The sequence below is a fragment of the Triturus cristatus genome, chromosome 3_2 (assembly GCF_964204655.1).
Source record: "Triturus cristatus chromosome 3_2, aTriCri1.1, whole genome shotgun sequence".
Classification (NCBI taxonomy): domain Eukaryota; kingdom Metazoa; phylum Chordata; class Amphibia; order Caudata; family Salamandridae; genus Triturus; species Triturus cristatus.
In genome coordinates this window covers 1,064,895,551-1,064,915,768 of record NC_140584.1, presented here as the reverse complement: position 1 = coordinate 1,064,915,768, position 20,218 = coordinate 1,064,895,551, and positions in this window count along the sequence as shown.

The window sequence follows — 20,218 nt, the reverse complement described above, 5'->3', positions numbered from 1 at the left end:
TAAATGTGTTTACACCTAATATTCAGGTATAGTGATGTGTGTTTTCAATATTGTAACACAACAGAAGCTCACTAATATTACTGGAAATAATCCCTGTGACACCCTGCCATTTTTTTCATATGCGAGGTCCTATTTTGATCTAAAAGACTTTTTTATATGAATGCTGCATGAAGCAAACACAATTTCTCAGCAAAATGTCTGTAATAGACTCACACATCACCCACGTTAAAAGTAAATGTAAGGAAAATGTGCTTAAAACAATCTGTTTAAGACCTATTCAAGGTCATCAGGGCAGGACTCTCTGCAGAACAGAGCTGGCTGTATCAGGGGGCCCCCTGAAAGGCTGGGGCCCGGGGCCAGAGCCCACTTTGTCCATGCCTTAAAACGTCTCTGCCTGTAGCCTGAAAATGGACAGCTGTGTCTTAGCACCCCACACATTCACTCAACCGCCGCCACCTCGAATCGTGCGTGAAAGTTACCGCCCAAATCACTACAAGAAAGTTCTAATCACTTTCAAATGAGTACGGAATGGCCAAACCAAATCAGTGTTTTATATAGGGGCTTAACGCTTGAATGGCAATGGTCATTGATTGACCAACACAACACCCAGTAATAGCGGCCGCATCGCAAAGTGAAACAGCCGAAGATGGGCAGCCGCAGCCATGCCGATGGAAACACCAAGCGCGCATGTAGTCCTGCTAGATCAGGCGGATATGTAAAGTGTCCACGAGTCCCTCGGCAATCTGTCCAAAACAACTGTGGTCTGGGAGCGTTCCTCGGGAACTCTGTTAGCCTGGGGAAGACTGGAAGTAACCTTGGTCTCAATACAGTTGGACATCGGCCGTTAGAAACAGAGTATTGTTTACGCCTTCACTGCACGTTTAAACAAGCATTTACAATGCAATAGGTCTCGCAACTGCGAGTTTTGGAGCTATTGGCATTGTAAACGGCAATGCCTTTTGCCATTGTTATTTACTATACCAAAAGCAACACCTATTGCTTTGTATAGCGCTGTGCTCATTAAAGTAAAAAAAAAAAAAAAGAAAAACAAGTATCCTTTGATGCCAAGCTATTTGCTGTAACACTGTTTATATAAGAGCAACTCCTCCATCAACCTGCACAGTCTATGGTGTCATACAGACGCAAGTAAAAAACAATAACATCAGAAAAAATGCCAATTCTATACTTCCAACCACACAGCCTGCACTGTGCAGCATGCTACCCATGTAGGGAAGTATTTTAGTGCCCCATATAAGGGTGGTAAGCGCTATATAAATGCTGCAATACAACACGAATCAACCACCTACGTGTGAAACAAAGCAGCCACTGCCCACGTGTGAACTGACAGTAGTGGAAACTCCGATTTAAGGAAAGCATATATATAGTCGACGTATAAGACAGACAGAACCCCGCAGTGAGCAGGATGCAGTGCCTGAACTTAACAGTGACTGTCAGCGGAAAACACAAGCAGCTTTGGATGTGAACGAACAGCACTGACAACCCGAGTGTGAGGAGACAGTAGAGGCAGTCGTTGACAGCCCTGGGGTGTGAAGTCGGTAAAAAGAGGCCATGAGTGCAAGTAGAAAGCGGCCAGTTTCCATTTTGTGGGTAGAACAGTAACGGTGGTGAGAGCAGAGTCAGATTAGACACCCTTGAAAGAACTGAGACAGCACCATGTAGTGACGGTACCTGCGGGTGGACAGACAGAAGTGACGGTTCTTGAGTGCGCGTGCAGAGCACCAAGAGACTCCCAGCACAGAGAAAAAACACAACCTCTAGTGAGAGCAGTGACTGGTGGCAGCAAATCCGGACTGCAACACCCAGAATGCATCACGGTGTCTTGAAAGCAAAGGAATGTAAACAGTGATCACCAGGACATGGAGTGAGGTGGACACCCTAATGACAGCAGCGCGCGCCTACAGTGACTGTGCAAAGGACCGACAGCCCCGGGGGCTGAATAGATATAGGCGTATATATTGATGGTGCAGCAGGTGCAGTGACACCGGGGCCAGAGTTGGGAGCAGCAGGTGCAGTGACACCGAGGACCATGGGTGAGATGGCTCCAATTTATCCCCATTAAAGTGTGTTTTTAACTACGAAACCAGAGGACGGGACCCCATTTCCTTACTTGCTTCAGGGCCCCTGGCACTCTAGGTGTGCCACTGAATGAGTACCCCCTGAGTGAGAGCACGCAGCTGATAAACTCACGTTGTTGTTGAGCCAGGCACACGCAGAGGGCCAGTTGGAAGGCTAGGACGAGCCTGAGGATGCACTTCATGGCGAGGTTGAAGTGATAGGGGAAAAGCCTGCACACAGACCCTGGAGGAACTGCGGAGAGAGACCTGCACAGCACACACAGCGTTGAAGGCACTGCGGTGGGCGTTTCAAAAGTGCAAGAGGGTCAGGCGGTGGAAACAACTCGGAAAAGCTGGATTGCACTGTGACCAGCAGGATGTTGCTATCACACGGTTCCTTACACACTCTTGCACTTACACAGCGACTCTGTAGACATGTTTGGGGACTCGCGGCAGAGGCTGCGGAGGGTGTAGCAGCACGGTGTGTGGCTGGATTCTTCACATACTTTAGGTGCGCTGTGTACGGAACTTCTAGTGAAGGGGCATTTATTCACCAAAGCCAGTAGCCATGGGCTGTGTATGTGGTGATCCTGACACTTCCTTTGACTGACATTCAGGGCAATAGGAGACGGGCTGTAATTCTGCTTTATGAAATGTGAGGGTGTTGCACTTTGGCGTCTGTGTAACTCTCGACTTCCGTGGGCTCCAGCATTACCTGCTGTGTTGTTGTGCCGAGACGCGCAGCCTGGCACATGAACAGTGAGGCAGGGTCACTAACAGCGCACTCGAGCTGTCACGCTGACGGTAATTGCAGCGCTACTGAGGGTGCGGGATCCTGACCTATGTGCGAGATATAAGAGTTTAGTGCTCAAGGCCTGGTGCAGCTGTGTGTGCACGGGGACAGCAGGGTGAGGAAAGGACAAGCAGGGGCCAAAGGTGAAGGTTAAGTGCAGTCACGGCAAGCAGCTTGTACAGGCCGCGGGCACTTACCAGCTTGAGTGACAGCCTCAATGTGGCACACTAGTCGCGGCCGGCATGATGAGCGGGTAGGGAGGTGGGAGGGGTGTCACGCGACTTCTGGATAGCGCAGCGGACATAAAGCAGCTCCAGCGCTCAGACAATGACGTAGCTGGAGGGAGGTGTAGGGGGGAGGTCTTCCTCGGGCATGACTTTTTTGAGGGAGTCAGAGAATAAGGAAGTAGTCAAACGAGTGCAACGCGTCGCTGACACAACGATAAAACACAAACACTTACGAGAAATGCTCGTTCTAACTATCTGCAGAGATTTCGCTGTAGATGATACGGAGCCTGGACAGTGAGCGCGGCATCTGTTGCTAACTTTACACTTGAGGATCCTGAGCCTTCCCCCATCCGAGCTCCTTGCAGCTTCCCCGCTGCACACACACGGCACTGCTCAGGCTGGAGTTGCCTATGGATAGTACCGCGGCTGCTTTTAAAACAAGCCCGTTCTTACGGCAGAGCGCTCAGCCACCCACCTATGTGCGCTCGGAACCTGGCAGGAATCCTGGGAGAGATCTTGTGCAAGTCTGATGTGATCCCGCAGCAATCATCGAAATCAGTGCCAGTCGAAGCAGTGCTTTAAATGCTCCAGTGCGCTCGCTGTGGCCCCGCCCCCTTGTGTATCTCGCAGGCCCGGCTCCGGCCTGGTGTCAGAGGGCCTGCGGAACTGAGCCGCTGCTGCCGGGTGGGGGGCGGGGAGTCCGGGGGTCGGAGCCGCGCCATGGAGGTCCGCATGGCCGAGCTCTTCTGCTCGGGCCTGGAGAGCAGCGCCGCTCTGAAGCCCAAGGGTAAGAAGGCACCCAAGGGCCGGGCCGGAGAACCACCAACAACCGGCAGAGCACCGCGACCAGTCTGCCCCCAGAGGTGAGGCGGCGAGGAATGGGGGTGGGGGGCAGAAGTTGCGCTCTTGCCTGGGCTCCGTCTGCGGGAGGGCTGGTTTGTGGGGGCAGGTATCCAGACGTTCTTGTGTTAAAGAGGAAGCGGGAATCACGGGACTGTGGAGGGGACCATGGGGTTAATGGCAATCGAAAGTGAAACTTCATGCTGGCTTGTGAGGGAAGGGGGACAGGAGATGTGCACGCCGCGTGGCTGTAAGCGCGTACACCAACTCAAATCCGCCAAAAGCCTGCGCGTGCACATCTCCTGTCCCACTTCCGAGGCAAGTCAGCAACAATAGATCTCGCTGGCACAGCAGCGCTTCGCGCTGCGTTCGCCAGGCGAGACCTAAAAATGGCCCGTACCCGAAACGATATTAAACTGCAACTAGCGGCCAACAGCGCCGGAAAACACTATGGTCGTCTTACGGTTAGACATCTGCCATTTAACTACAGCCAAATGTATGCCATTTTACCTCACCTATGACTTTTTCCTGGAATGCTCGCAGTGGAGGGGGGCTGAGGAATGTGGGCAATGATGGAATAGTCGCTTACCGCACACGGTCCACACGCACCTCAGCCCCCTCGGCCACACCAGACTTCCCTTCACTGTTCTCAAGGCAATCGTGGGACCTATTAGCAGTCCCAACCTTGCCCCTCCAGCTTAGAGTAAACAGCAATACATCACAAGGAGAACATTACTCTCCAGGGGTGGAACTAGCCGGTTGTGCGTGTGTGAAGATGCGCTAATTGCTCAGATGTTCAACTCAATAAAACCAAGCCAGTATTTGTCCAGGATCAAACAAATTAGTAGTGGGGACTGGAACCCTATTTTCAGGTATCATATGGTCATACATGAGCGACCTGGCCATATTGATTTTCCGATAAAGTACGCCAAAACTATACTGTCCTGTAGCTCTGAAAGGCAGGCGTTTTGCTACACGAACGATACTCCTGTTACTAATTACATAATTAGAATTGTGGGTCGGCAGTCACTGTTAGAAATCACCCCTACAGCCTGTCGTTTCACATCGAGCATTTCTGCAGAGCTTAAGTGGTGAACTGACCAATTAGGAATTACGCGTTAACCCTCCAAACTATTTAATTTAAACTGGAGATGGCCCGCAAACGGCCCGAACTCCACTCGTTCAACCACCGTAACAATGCATCCACAACGACACGAGGATGCCACTGGATGCACCCACTACACCGCCGACGCCAGACCAGCAACGGCGTAACAGATCGGCAAATCTTAATGACACTACAAAAGTGTAGTCTTCCTGTCAGCATCATGGATCAAATTCCTTTTGGACTGCTTCAAATCCACTTGGTCTGCCGATCTCACTGATTAGTGGTGAGCGCGCAGGTTATTACAGCATGCACTGGTTTCCTGGATTAATGAATCATTGGCCACTTTGCCAATGTCGCATATAGCTTACAAATGGACCCACAAAGTCACAGCACCACAGACCCAACCTGTGGCACCATTGTTAAACCAGACCTGGAACCCAAAGACAACTGGGCTAATGTACCTCAGTTCTCACATACTTAATTCCTGGTCATTGTCTTTCTGTACTTTCAACAGAAAATGCAGTAAATTCTGACTAAAAGTAATCCAACTATTTTAGTGTCTGGTTCCACACACCTAGGGCCTCATTACGATGTTGGAATGGTTTCCGACCAACGATTATGATGTTTCCGAACACCGTTTGGTCGGACTCCTATTGACTTCAGTGGGAGCCTCTGTTCCGACTGACCACACAGACTCCCATTGAAGAAAGGGGTGGGTGCGGAAAACCTTGCACCCTGTGGCGGGCACTCCATGGTGCCTGCGACACTGTGCATAGTTGCAAACAGGGTTCCCATGGATACCCCCACAGTCCCCAACCGGAGACCTCCAGGTGAAGGAGGGCCTGCTACAGGCCCCCAAAGTCAGTTTCTGACAGTCGTTCTGTGTCGGACAAACCGATTCAGAAAGGCTGTCCAAATCCGACATCGTAATGCGTCGGCCAGAAATTCGGTCCATAGACCTGTATGATTCCGCTCCAACCGACTCCGACGAGTTGGTTGGAAACCGGGTTCCGGCACGGGTAAGGTAAATCCGAATGCCGGTCAGTGTCTTTCATCGTAGTAAGGCACCTGTGAGAGACTTTTGTGGGTATCTATTTTTTGGCCATTATTACCATCAGAATGCATTTTCACCCTTGTTTTTGCATGTGTACACTGCTTTTTGTACTATTGCTTTTGAAACCATGATTTTTATAATGTGTAGAAATTCTTTTTCCTGATGGATGCCAATTAGGCCACATTTTTGTGAAAATACCATCTTGTCCAAGATGGAAGTGGCCTCTGTCCCTCATCCTGGTCCCCAAACCCCCTGCCTCCCAGCTTATGGTCCCTATTTTCAAACTCTGCTGCATACAATCAAGGTAAGATGTAATGGTTTATTCCCACTGTTGTTGTTGTTCTGCTCTCAATTAACCTTCCCCTGTTCCTCTATGATTTGAAACATTTACAATGTTTTTCTGGTGTTCACTGTAGTCCATTCATTCACTTAAAATGAATTCCCTGTCACTCATCCTGCTTTCTGCCCGCCCACTGTCTTCAAACGCAAACTCTGCAGCACACAGGCAAGCTAAGGTGTAATGGTTTATTTCCATTGTTATTGTTCTGCTCTTGATGAACCTACCTTCTCCTGTTACACTATGATTTGAAACATTTACAAGGCTTTTACGTTGGTTTACTGCAGTTGATACATTCACATAAATGTTATTGTTAATATACATAGTTATGATCTAGCATCTTCCGGCGATATTAGCAAAAGGAGGTTGACTAATTATTCATGTGGTGGGTTAGAGCTTAGGTAACGCTTATTTTTCATGTGCTCTGATTTGATGGTGAAATTATACATTTGTTCACACCACGGTGAGACTGTGGTCTCTGTAATTTTAAATACGAAAATAATGTATAAAAGCCCTTAATTTCGGGCGAGCGCTAGAAGACTTTCCTAATTTACTAAAATGCTGTCAATTTTTTTCCCGATTTTGAGGCCCATTTGGGACTTTAAATAATGTTTTATTTTTGCAAACTATATAACTCTTTATTTGAGAGCCTTCGTGGCATTGTCACTGCACCGCTTATTTTAAATTCTGTGATGAAACCCTTTAACTTTCCATTGACTTAGAACTCAGTTATGGAGTGAGCCCATTTAATCCATCTCGTTTAACTGAGTTGTGTTTCTGATCTTTGATGTTTTGGGAGGTGCCTCCACTCAGGGACACATTGCCTCATGGCCAGAAGGTATAATACTGCCTCCAATCCAGTGAAATGCAGGATATCTGATTGAGGTACATTTTTGGGTATCTCAATTTTGGGGTACCATTTTGCTTCCATTTATTTATTTATTTATAACGTTTTATATAGTGCGAACAAGATCCTGAAGAATATAGGTCCACAAACCTAATCTACATCAGCCTTGCCAATACACTATTAAGAAAAATACACAGCTTTGCCAGTGCACGTAGAGCCTTCTTGGTAGCCCACTTACAATTCAACACCTGAGACCCAGGGACAGTTCTGCCAAAGCACCTCAGGAGTGGCAGTAAGTACCTCTTACTGCTCCTTTAATGGATCCCTCGCAAGGCTGCACCAATGCAAGCCAATTACGAGCTTATTTTCAATATTTAAACATAAAAGAATCTCAGTATGTAACACAAATAGTGCAGCTAGGCACAAGGCATGCTTTTTTAATAGAAGTGGCAGTGACACAGTGTAACTAGCAACATACAACCATTCTGCCGGAGGCTGTCTACCAGCAAGAACGCCCCCCTCTCCCCCTCTCCCCACCTCCTACCCCCAGCTTGTTCCATCAGAGCCTGCATCTTTCTGAGGGCTAAAATCATAACATTTTTCAGGCCTTGTTTTCCTATTGCAAGCCCTTACTCTTCTGCTCATCTGTTGTTATGGGCTGAAATGTGAGGCCCTGTTTAGAGATCAGCCCAGGGCATTAAGGGCCAGATGTACCAAATTCTTGTTTTGCATTTCCTACATAGCGATTCCATGGGAATCGCTATGTAGGAAATGCAAAATGGTATGTACAAAATTTGCAATTTCCTAGTAGTGATTCCTACAGAATCGCAATTAGGAAATGCTATTGCATTCCCACTGATGGACCAAATAGAAGATAGTTTGCATTTCCTAAAATGCGATTTTCTGATCGAAATTGTAATTTAGGAAATCCAAACCGAAGGATGCCTCTGGGCATAAGCCCCTACCCCCAAGAGGCACTACAAAATTTGTGGGAAGCATGCGTTTCCTCATTTTTAAATACATTTTTTAATTTTGCTCGATACCATTGACTTTCAGTTGATGGTAATAGCATTTCCTAAATGCCCAATTCGCATTTAGGAAATGCTTTGCACATGAGCTTTAGCAACCGCTAATAGGTCATCCCTATTTGTGTTTCCTACAACGCGGTCACAATTTGCGAGTAGAAAATGATAATTGGCCTTTATGTACATTAAAAGGCTTTTTTGCATTTCTTAAAGGGACGGAATTGTGCTTCGGCCCGTTAAGAAATGCAAAAAGCTTTCGTACATCAGATCCTTAAATAAGTGGGCACCCTCACCTTGTGATGGTATCCAGTAGCGTAGCCGGTGTGTCATGGGCAGGAACGAAATGGGCCATCTGGAAGCTGTTTGAATTCTAAAAAACAACAATAATAGTCAGGGTTCAGTGAGTCCTTTAGGTCTCTGGGCCCCTGTGCCACTGCACCTGCTGCACCAATGGAAGCTACTTGCCTGGGTACAGCGAGGAGGCCACAGATGTACTTCTGTGGCTCCACCGAGCTTTACGCTGGGGTCAGGCCGTGTTTCCGCAGCACGTCCTATGTTAGTTAATAACCGTGCTCGCGCCGGCTGGCATTCCGAGTTGCTTGCGCGCCCTCAGGACAAAATGGCCGCCGCTCGATGGGCGCTGCTCTTGAAAGAGTAAATTAAAGGAATTCATTATCTTATTTGATAGTTGAATTCAAGGGAATGAAACGCTGCTGTGTTGAGTGTAAGCGCATTTTGAAAGGTCTTTGGTTGCTGGAAGGAAATTAGGCGGATCATATGTCTCTTCCAGGAAACACATGGCTAATTTATCAAGCACAAGCCCAGAAGCTAACATTTATAGTAGTTTAGCACCTCTATAAAGCTTCCTTCAAACCAGCCGAGTGATTTAAAGTAAATAGTAAACCTCTGACACCTCCATTACAAGTCATGTGAGAATTCTGCATCGGTAAGTGATACCGCGCGGTGTCTGAATTCTGGGATGCGGTATTAGCGCACTATTAGAAATGCGCTCTGTTGACAGGGGCTCGACACGCAGGTCTATGTGGTGCAGGGGGGGCGCACCATGCAGGGGGACCCTCATACAGGCTAAAGCCTATGAATATCTGTGAAAAATATCTGTGTCTCGAGGTCCCTCACCACATTCTAATGGAGGCAGTTCCAGATTACCAAATAGGCAAAGTAGGAACCGGCCAATGGGCCCACTCCTTTTAGGGGTCCCGCAGCAACGGATCAAAATGCAACTTAAAGTACATAAACCAGAGACATCAGATTCATAGAAAAGTTTGACCCTTAAAAGATCATCTTCTGGCAGCTGTCAGTTTGTAAAAAAATCCTGTGCATTGGGTATTAGATAATTTGCGAGGGGGGCCCCAATATCTCTACTGCCTAGGGACCTTCATAGGGGTTAATCTGGCACTGGGTGGGGGATGGTGTCATTTTGCGTCACACCATTGCGTTGCAGTCAAATTCCACCTTCTGCACCAATTTCTGCACACTCCTCTGACATTCCTGACAATATTCTGCTGACATTTTCCATCAGGTTTTACCTGGTGAAATGTGTGAATGTAAATCCCAGAGGTGGCGGTATACAGTATTAGAGAACTGTGATGGAAATGTAAATATAAAAGTCCTGGTAATCATTATTCCGATCTACCTGCTTGTTTGGAGAGAAGTGCAGATACACGCTCCCAGTAAAAGTTTCAAATCCCCGCTGAGAAGTGCAGGTACTCAGCGCCTGACAATATCTGCCCATTCAAATAACTATTTCCACTCAAATAATTATTACTAAGGAACTGGTAATGAGGAGAGCAGTGTGAGATCACGCCATCAGCCTCGGGGCTGCTCACATCATTCGCACCAATGCTGGCCCGGTTTACACTGATAGTTTTGCACTAGTGGCAGTCAATATCTTGCAGAATATTCTCAGCTCTGAACGTGAACGTTTGCGCAGGACAACCCTGTGGCTGATGAAGAGAAGTGAACGCCAAGACCTCCTCTGACGTGCCAGGTTGTCCTACAAGGCCTCTGTTGGGATGAATCGAAGAAGTAAGGCGCAGGTGTAGGTCAGAACATAGCTTTATTATCGTGCGCAAAGCATCAGTAAGAGGGCATCACAATCACTGTTAAAATGTCCACTCGGAAAGCTCGAGCACGAACCTTCCAAGATGGACCAACACATTAACAAATATTAACGCCTGGCAGCATAGGGCTATAAAGCTGCCTCCCTCAGTTACCTTCTGCTCTCGCTCACTGCTGGAAGATAAGCTGAGTGGCGACCGCCACAAACAAAAAGTCGTGGGGCTGGTGTAGGAGGGAGGAGAGAACGCGGGAGGGGGAGAGTGGGGGTGGGTTTATTAGAATGAAACTGTCAGCCACCTCCCACGTCGCGCCTCAGTGTTCTTGCTGGTCCCAGCAGACACTGGGACAGCATCAGAGACTCCCAGTGCCATCTACGCTGCTCTCTCATTGGGATTGGCCTGAGCAGGCTGGTTTGATGCTCCGCTTAGGACAGGGAGTCTGTGCTGTTTCTCCAACCTGGCTGTGCACAAACCAGTCCTCCTCCTCCCCTCCATGGCCCCGGCCCCTCATTGAGGAGGATCCGCCCCTGGATAAGCAGTCAACTGCTCAGCTTGCTTCTTACCCCCACCCTATGCTATCTATGAATTTTAAAGGCAAAAAAACAATGGTTGATGCCATCATTTCATTTGTCCTGATTGGATGAGCCAATATCAACATTCCGTTCAGGGTGCTAATTTCTCTGCAGAGGACTATGTAATGTAATGTAATGTAATAGTGTCTTATAAAGCGCACTGCAACTCAAAGAGCATCCTGGCGCTAAAGAGGGAAAAGCAAGGAATTAAAAAGCAGATAGAAGGGCATTACGTTTTAGGAAAGAGCCAGGTTTTAAGTTGTTTACGAAAGACCATAAGGTCTTTCACCTGCCGCAGCTCCAGGGGCAGTGTATTCCAGAGTCTCGCAGCTCCGACACTAAAAGCTTGACCCCCAAGCCTAGCTCTATTAATTCGAGGTACTCCCACCCAGCAGGCTGTGGAGGATCGAAGGGATCGAGAAGGTGTATACCAGCGAAATTTACTCTGCGGTTGTTAAATGCCCTGATCCTAGCTACAGCCAGAGGCTGGAAGGCTATAAAGCCATTTGAACATAGAGATATGCAAAAGACAAACCAATAAGGAAAAATGATGATGAAATCAACACTTGAGCAGATATTTTTTGGTGACTCGCGTACGCTGCTGCTTACCAGCCAACAGAAGGGAAAGAATCATCACACAGCATGCACACCTGCTGCATGAAGATAAACGCATGAGACAGATCTCCTTTTTCCTCGCGTTACCTGCCCGGCTTTCATTGTGTCTCCATCTTTTCATCACTTTGGGCCACATGTACAACCGATTCATTTGCGGGTTCCTAATTGGAACTTTTTGCGACTCGCTATTAGGAAACTGCGATGTACTAATGTGTCTCAGACACATACAATTCCTATTGGGGTCGCAATTGACCTACCTCATCAATATTCATGAGGTAGGTCGCAATTTACAACCCATTGGGAATCGCTAAAAACACAGGGATGGTGATCTGCTGGGGACTTCAGACCACCATGTCTGTTTTTAAATAAAGCAACTTTTTCTTTAAAATGCAGACCGTTTCAGTTTAATTTTTTAAGTAAAGTGGTCCACAGGACCACTGTCTGCTCTTTAAAATGCTTTGCAACCATTCACAAAGGGGACCCGTTGCCATCAGTGCTTAATTTGAGCTGGTGGTTTCCAGTGCTCCGCACCCGCACTTAATTCTCAACACCGGCTCTTATGACATTCAGCCTGCCACATGGATATACCGGGTTCACTAAACTAGGCCACTCTCTAAGAGCGTTCTTTCTCACATTCAGTCAGGGCTGGACTGGCCGGAGCAGGCACCAGACCTTTCCCCGGTGGGCCAGAAATGGTAGGGGCTGGTTTTGGACCGGTGGGGGCCATTTTTGTTACTGGGGGTCGGTTTTGCAGCAATGCTTTTGTAACAAAAGCGCATCAGCAGTGTTCCTGCCAGCCGTCCACACCCCACACCCCCCCACCCCCGGGGGGGGGGGGTAAGGCGTAATTGTCAGGGCTGGTTTGCGATCCCAGTCGGGTCCTGCATTCAGTTTGCCCTCCCTGCTTGCAAAGCAGTCAAAGCCTGTGGTGAAAAGTGATTAAACTCTCCAGTAGTGTTGCTTAGAAGATGCAGACCACCTGTCTAGGAGGGCACCCCCTGCCCTGTGTGCGATTGGCACAGTCCGTGCCAAGCTTCCCCAGCTCCAGTCTCTGGAAGGAGTGCTGAACTTTCATAAACAGGCAGCTATTTGCAAATTTTTCCCTTGCAAAAAAACACCAAACGTGTCATTTTAAAACATCCCACAGCATTTATTAAATGCTGGCAAACATCAGAAAAGTCAGTATTTTGCAAACCTAGCTGTATTTTAATTATTTTAAAAGACAAGCGAACTGCAGCCTTGGATCCGTGAATGTAAGGGCACCAGTACCTCAGAGCTCGCTTGTGTCTGGGCGAAGCCACCCTTTCGGGCTTCAAGGCACATGCAGATCCCGGCTCTGGGATCCGGCGAGCCTATTCGCTACAAAGGCTTGTTACAAACATTAACAACTGCCTTTATATAATGTCCAGGGGCGGCTCCTCCACTAGGGTGGAGGATCGACGCCCCACTGTATTCTCGCAGTGTGAGAAGCAGAAACATAAAATGGTAATAGCTACAATTTTATGTTTCTGCTTCTCGCACTCAAAGGTTTGGATGCGGGCGGTTGGGCGGGGCTGCCCTGTGAGCAGGGCTGGACAGGGGAGGAGTGGTGTGCCCACTCCTGACTGCACATGACTGGTTCGGTTGGCCCTTTGGGGCCGAACAAATCAGTCATGCGCACTCTGCTCTTCTCTATGCAGGCTGCAATGCAGCCTTCATGGAGAACATGGCCGGGCCATTAGCCCCTGGCTGGGCGGCGTCCCGACCAATCACAACGCTGCTTGCAGAGTTGTGATTGGCTATGGGGTGGGAGCCTGGAATCCTCCTTCCTGTTCCTGCTGGAGGCAGGAGAGCAGGAGAGGAGCAGAGATGACGCGGGACCCGGCCTGTGGGAAGGGAAGTTTAATTTTTTCATTATTATGAAATTAAACAGCCCCCCTCTGCCAGACCCTCCTTCTCACGAGAACCCCGCCCCTCCACCCATGAGTCATGCCGGCCGAGACTGATAATGTCTCACACCCCAGTTCTACCGTTTCATGCGTTACTGTTACCCAGTTTAAGACTCCTTTACTGCCTGACCTTGGAAGCATGGACACCTTAGCGGGCCCTGCTTTAAATGTATAATCCACAGCTCTTTCATTACGTCACCAAAGCAATCCACCGGATATAGTGACACGGAGTCTACTGTTGTGTCCAAGTGTGTTAATATCAGCACTAAAATCATCCGTGGTCGCAGCCCTGTTTCAGTCCGCGGGGGATGGGGGAGCGGGGATTTACATTTAGAGTATGAATGGGGCATGGATATGGATCCGTGCTTAGCGCTGGCTGCAGTCATTCTGCACATGGAATACATTTCTAGTGCCTCGCTCTCTTTCCAGGCCAACGAGCTCAGTTCACAAACATGAGTGCACCAAAGTGTGTGTTTACGAGCAAAGTAAGTAAGTAATCTGATTTGATCATTTCACATCTGATTCACAGGCTCTGAATTTGTGGCTTTTTAATAATCGAAAATGTCATTCTGCTGGAGTAGGGTGTGGCCTACCAGTAGCAGATGTTGGACCCTAGGGTCCCAGGTTGGAATCCCTGCCGCTGCGCCTGTGTCAACATCGTGTGATTCAGGGCAACTCAATTTTTTAATGCAAATATTATATTGGTCATTATTGCGTCCCTTAGAGCCATAAAAGCACATTAAAACCATCACAAAAATTAAGAACATAATTATTTTAAGACATCGTCCACTACAGAACAAGAGTACGACCAGCTAAAATTGTCCATACTATATCATTTCAACAACATTAAAATCTACAGATATTTCATTCTTGTTTAAAGCAAATACAATGTAAATGATAAAATAGCAACACAGGAATTCATGGTAAAATGTTCAACACAATGTAAATGCAATCACGGGTTGTATAAATAGGCCGATTGCAAAATGAGCAAACAATCCTAAAAACCTTCTCTGTAAGCACCACATTGAAAATAAACATCTGGAGACAGCAAAAACAATTGGCTGGTTTGTATCAGTTTTCAAGATCCTAAGTGCCTCAAACAGTGTGATGTACCTAGATTCCTGCAAAGTTAGACTAGCCATTTAGACCTAGATTTCTTATCAGCTGGGCAAAAACATATCGCATGAGCCTCTGCTTCCTCTGCTACACCACAAGATGGGCGCGTCGGCACCGCACCGTGGCCTTCGACTCTCCAGGGACTACTGAATGTGGTCCATGCCTAAATTGTGCTTAAAGCGTCCTTGCTAGGGCCGCCAGTTGGATTTCGTCCAGAAAATCCTCCAATCTGTAAGTATTGTTGTGCTCTATAAATCTTATTGTCAAAGATCCAAAAGGGGAACTCATCAAGAGGGATGACAGCTAAACCCATGATAGCATTTAACAAGTTCCTCTTTGGATACAGACTAGCTGCCCTCGGCAGGATTATTCCATAGACTTGCTTTTCCCATGCTTTTCAACTTTGCCCTAATTGGATGAAGCCATGACAACTTTCCTGGTCCTAGTATCCCTAAAATATCCTCCAGGGCCAACCTTTAGGCAATGAACTCGGGGGTGGTCAAAATTCTCCTCCAAAAGAGAAGCTGCCTAAAGCCAATTTCCTCCGAGAGGGGTCTAAAGCCTAGGTCAAATTTAAGGGGGACTAATGGGGTGCTGGGTGGAAGGTTCAACAATTGCTTGATAAAAGCATTTCTCAATATTTATGATGTCACTTACAGGTTTATGCCCCCAGAGCTCGGCACCATACATGGTGGCTTCTAAAGCTTGCAATTTATATATCTTGATAGTGGGACTAATTGATTTGAAGAAGGATCCCCTATAAACCCTAGAAAGTCCGCAGGTGTGCTGAGCCAATTTAGGCCTTTGATTGGCAATATGGAATGACTAGTCCATATATTCACTAAACTTTATCCCTTAGTAATCAAACCATTTGGCGTGGAAAGTGCGGCAACCCTTCTTGCCACAAACACTGCTGGGGTTTGAGTTCCTCTGCCCCCAGCTGCGTCCCCAAATCACATCCTCCCCCTGTACCTAAAAACACGTGATTAAATCAGGGGTGTAACACAGACCCCTGCACCCCCTGCGGTGGAGGGGGGCTCTCAAGCTCCAGGGGGCCCCTCAGCACACTGCTACGGCCCGGGAGAACCTCATTAAGCACACAGGGGGCCCCTCCACGTAACTTGCAGGGGGTCCCCCTCAAGTTTTGTTACGCCACTGGATTAAATGTGTTAGTAGTATTTGTGCAATCCATACTAAGGGACCTATTAGGATCCACGCCTGAATGAGCCCCCGCCATATTAGGATGGCTGGGAGGTCCGCGGTGGACGGGAATATTGTCTGCCACTTTTCCACCCGTTGACGAGTCGACCAGGCGGAAAAGGGGCTTAATATTGTGGCGGTGTCTGCAAGACCCCGCCATCCATATTAACATGCAGGCGGTAATTGGCCTTTGCATGGCGCTGTTCCCGCTGGGAGGATTGGGGGTGCACATGGGGGGTACCTATGCACTACATGCATTTTTTTAAATTGCGGTGGGTGCTGCTTACAGCACCGCCCGCGGCAACGTAAAAAATGCAGGATGCGCCCTCCAGTGTGGATCTTTATTCGTATGGTGGGACCGCCGCAACAATAGCGGGTGGTCCAGTTTCCCGGTACGGTGGCGGGCGGACTTTCGTAATAGGCCCCTTTGTGTACAATCTAATGTTATATACCCACAAGTAATGCAGCGTCCATTTAAGTATTGTTTGGGGCCCTGAGCAAGGTATATTTATGGGGCCCCTGTTAATAATAATTTTTAATTTTATACCGCATTTCACCTAATGAAAGCCTGCACGAAGCCAAACAAACTTTTATAAACAGTGGTCACACAAAACTGTTGAAATGCATCTTTCAAGGTAAAGAGAAATCTAATCAAATGTAGAGTTAGGCAACAAGAAGAAGAGAGGAGGAGCTACAGAAATGGAAGTGAGCAAGAGAGGAGAGAGTGTCCTTTACCTGGGGGGCATTAGGAATTTGGGAGTCCAGGGCAATTGTCCACTTTGCCCATCCCTTAAGATGTCTCTGAAGTAATGTACAATACTCTGTCACTTCCCTTTCTGCTGCATATTTTGAGCCGGTGGTTGCAGGTGGAGTGCACTGGCACTCATTTTTGGGGACCGGCAGTTATTTTTCCTTATCAGACTCTGACCCAGAACAAGAGAGCAAAAAGCAAAAAGAGAGAGAAAAACACAAAAGGGGTAAGGAATGAGGTAGAGAAAGAATGAAAAACATTGACAAGGGGAGAAAGCAGGGAAGAAAAGAACCTGAAAGAGTGAGTTAAATGGGCAGTGAGTGCCTGGTGGTGGGTGAAAAAGGGATGAGGTGGAATCAAAACTATGCATCTTTCGTATTCAGGAACCCTAACATTCAATAGCGCCAGCCGCGGTTCTGATCAAAAAAGTAAGCCCTGCTTTCCGTTTGCAACTGGTTTGCCACCTATTTCAAGTAGGCGCTAAATTGTGAATGTTTTGCAACTGCATTCCAGTTGCAAAACATTCATATATCCCCCTGCGACTCGCTATTAGGAAAGTGACGTTCTTGACACGCTCCTTCCTAATACAGCCTTGCAAACCCTATTTTGCAAGTCAGTAATGGGGTGCCGACTCGCAAAATAGGGTTAGTACAATTCAAATGGCAATTTAGCGGTCACTAATTGCCCAATTCTCTGTTTGTGACAGCTAAAACCTTTTGTATATGTGGCCTTTTGTTTTTACCTATTTCCTCATTTTTGTTATTTTCCTTTTCTTCTCTCTCTCTTGAATACACTACACGCCCTTAAACTGAACAGGTAAAAAACCTTTTTTGTTTCTTCAGAAAACAGTTGACGATTATTAATTGTTGATTAGAAATAAAAACCTAACAAATAGTGGACCAGATGTATGACTACACTAGTTACAAAAACTAGTCGCAATTTGCAACCAGTTTGGAATTTTGCAAACCAACCAATGGGTCAGATGCACTGAGCTATTTTGTGGTCGGAAAGTCTTCAGTTCGCTAAATTGGAGCCTTTGCAACAACAGAAGAGGTACTGAATCTCAATTTGGGTTTGCAAGTACATACCAAATATCTATTAGGAAGGAGCATGTTTAAGGTGCCCCTTACAACCAGTGATTCGCAAATGGGATGCATTAATGTTTTGCCACCCAAATCCAATCGCAAATCATTAATATTTTATCTACTACACAAAGTGGTAAGCCATTTGCAAACAGGAAGGGGTCTAGATGGGACCTCTTCCCCTTTGTGAATGGCGAGCAAAACATTTTTGGGAGTAGGAAATGGTCCAGGAGATCACTACTTACTCCTAAAACAAGTTTATTACACGATTTGTTTTTTTAATGCACCCTGTTTTCCCTTAAGGAAAATAACTGCATTAAAAAAAATTGTTTTGTTTAATAGCAATCACAAACATGGTGGTCTGCTGACCCCAACAAGCCGCCATCCCTGTGATGGCGGTGAATCATGGTAGGTCGCAATTTGTGGCCTACCATAATCATATTCATGCTGTAGGTCGAAATGCAACCCACGACAATCCAGGTCACAAAATACCATATGATTTGTAAAAAGTCAATGAGCAAATTGCAACCACTTTCTGTGTATCCTCTTTTAGAACATCTGGCCCTATGCTACAATAAGTCGATTTACAAAATTCCAAACCAGAGCGGGTTGCAATCGACTTACCTCATTAATAGCAACAAGGTAGGTCACAAATTGCAACTCACTGCAATTGAAGGCCATTACAAGAATTACAGCCCGCTAGTGTCAGCAGACAGCCATGTCTGTGATCGCCTCTGGATAAAAAAAAGATATTTTTAATGCATCCTGTTTTTCGTTAGGGAAACAGCACTGTGGTTAAGAAAAGGTTGCTTTTTAAAAGTTTGTTTAAGAATTGGCAGTGATCCCCTGCACCACTGCCTCATCCACAGCAAACATTTTTAATAAGAAACCTTTTTGGGAATGCATTGCCACCCCAACTCGAGAATCTGTAATATTTAAATGTTTTGCGACAGGATTTTGGTCGCACAACACTGATTCTCAACATACCGATTTGCAATTTGAGCAGGGAAGTCTATAATATGCCCCTTCCAAATTGTGAGTCCGTATCTGTGCGCAAAGCCATTTTAGGAGGAAGTAAAAATACTGGCTCCTAAAATGGCTTAAGTACATTCAGTGTTTGTGGCTGTGAAAATGCTAAATACGTCTGCCCTGGAAGTCACAAAACTGAGGCCACAGTACCATACAAATACAGGATCTTGGTCTTTGTTTTTGCACACTGTTTTTGTGTGTATATTTAGCCACCAGCACTTGGTGTTCTTTCCCATCCTTTTTCTGCATTTGTTTACATGCATGATTTACTCTGTTTTTATCATTAGTTCTATTTGCTGGTTTATCACCTATTAGCATAGTGTTTTTCTGAGCATCATGTCGCTTCAGACATCTCTGGATAAACAGCACAATTCGTAATACAGATATTTTATACAGCATGCAGCACAATCTAGCCCATACATTGATTTGTTGGTTATTAAAACAATTTTTGTGACATCTCTTCTATAATTTCTAAGAATATATTGATGTCTTTGGCTTTTGTCGAGCCAACTCGAGGTGATTTGTACGTCACCCCAATCAAAGTGTAAACTCATGACACCTTTAAATTATCCCCTTTGACAAGAAAAAACATGGCTGCCAGGTCATGTACATTGCACTGTTGTCGGGCAACTTGCTTGCGTTCTGAACAGGTTCACTTGGGTGCCTGCCCACTGCGTAGGAATCAAGTTAGAGTTGACTGTAATGTGTACTAAACTCGTTTCTCGGGTCTTATAAATGTGTTTTTTAATTTCTAATCTATAGAGCACTCCCTGAAACACACAGATGTATCTGAAAGTGTTTATGGAATATTTTTGGAACATGGGCATGGTCTTCTCGGTGTTGGAGCAATATCTTTTTATCTTTGTAATATATAAGCAAACTGATATATGGACACCGAATCTGTTTTTAAATTGAAGCACATTACTTGCCTGTTTTCGGTTTTATGGTAATGATTTTAAGTAATCCTTAATCAAATTGTTTCTCTACTACTGCTGAGGTGCCTTTAATCAAATCGTTCCTCTACTACTGCTGAGGTGCCTGGCAATGTTGCAGTGACATTTGCACTGAGGGCCAGTGCTAACAAATGCACTGACTGACCAGTGCAAAGCCAGCATTTTGTACCAGTCAGTCAGCACTGATGTAAGTTTGATACTGGGGCAAAATCAGTTCTATATGTGTACTGTACACTTCAAGTATTTAAATCGCACTTTTGTTGGCTTTTGAATAGTGGAACACCTTTGGTGCTGCCCCACTGAAGTGATAGTTTTGACACACACAGCTACCTGGGGCATTAAGGCAAGGTATGAGTTTCCATTGATAATGAAATCTAGGGCATAGCTTAGTCAGTGAGGGGGGAGGTGAATTTCTCAACTAAAAAACCTGTGGGCCACAAGGTGAATGTGTGAGGTGACCAAGTTCGGGATGGGGGTTTCCCTCAGGAGGAGGAGGGCCAGTACTGATTTGCATTAGGTGGCCCTCTGGGGCTGATTTAGAGTTTGGGGGACAGATACTCTTTTGCAGTAGCGATAGAGTACCTTGTCTGC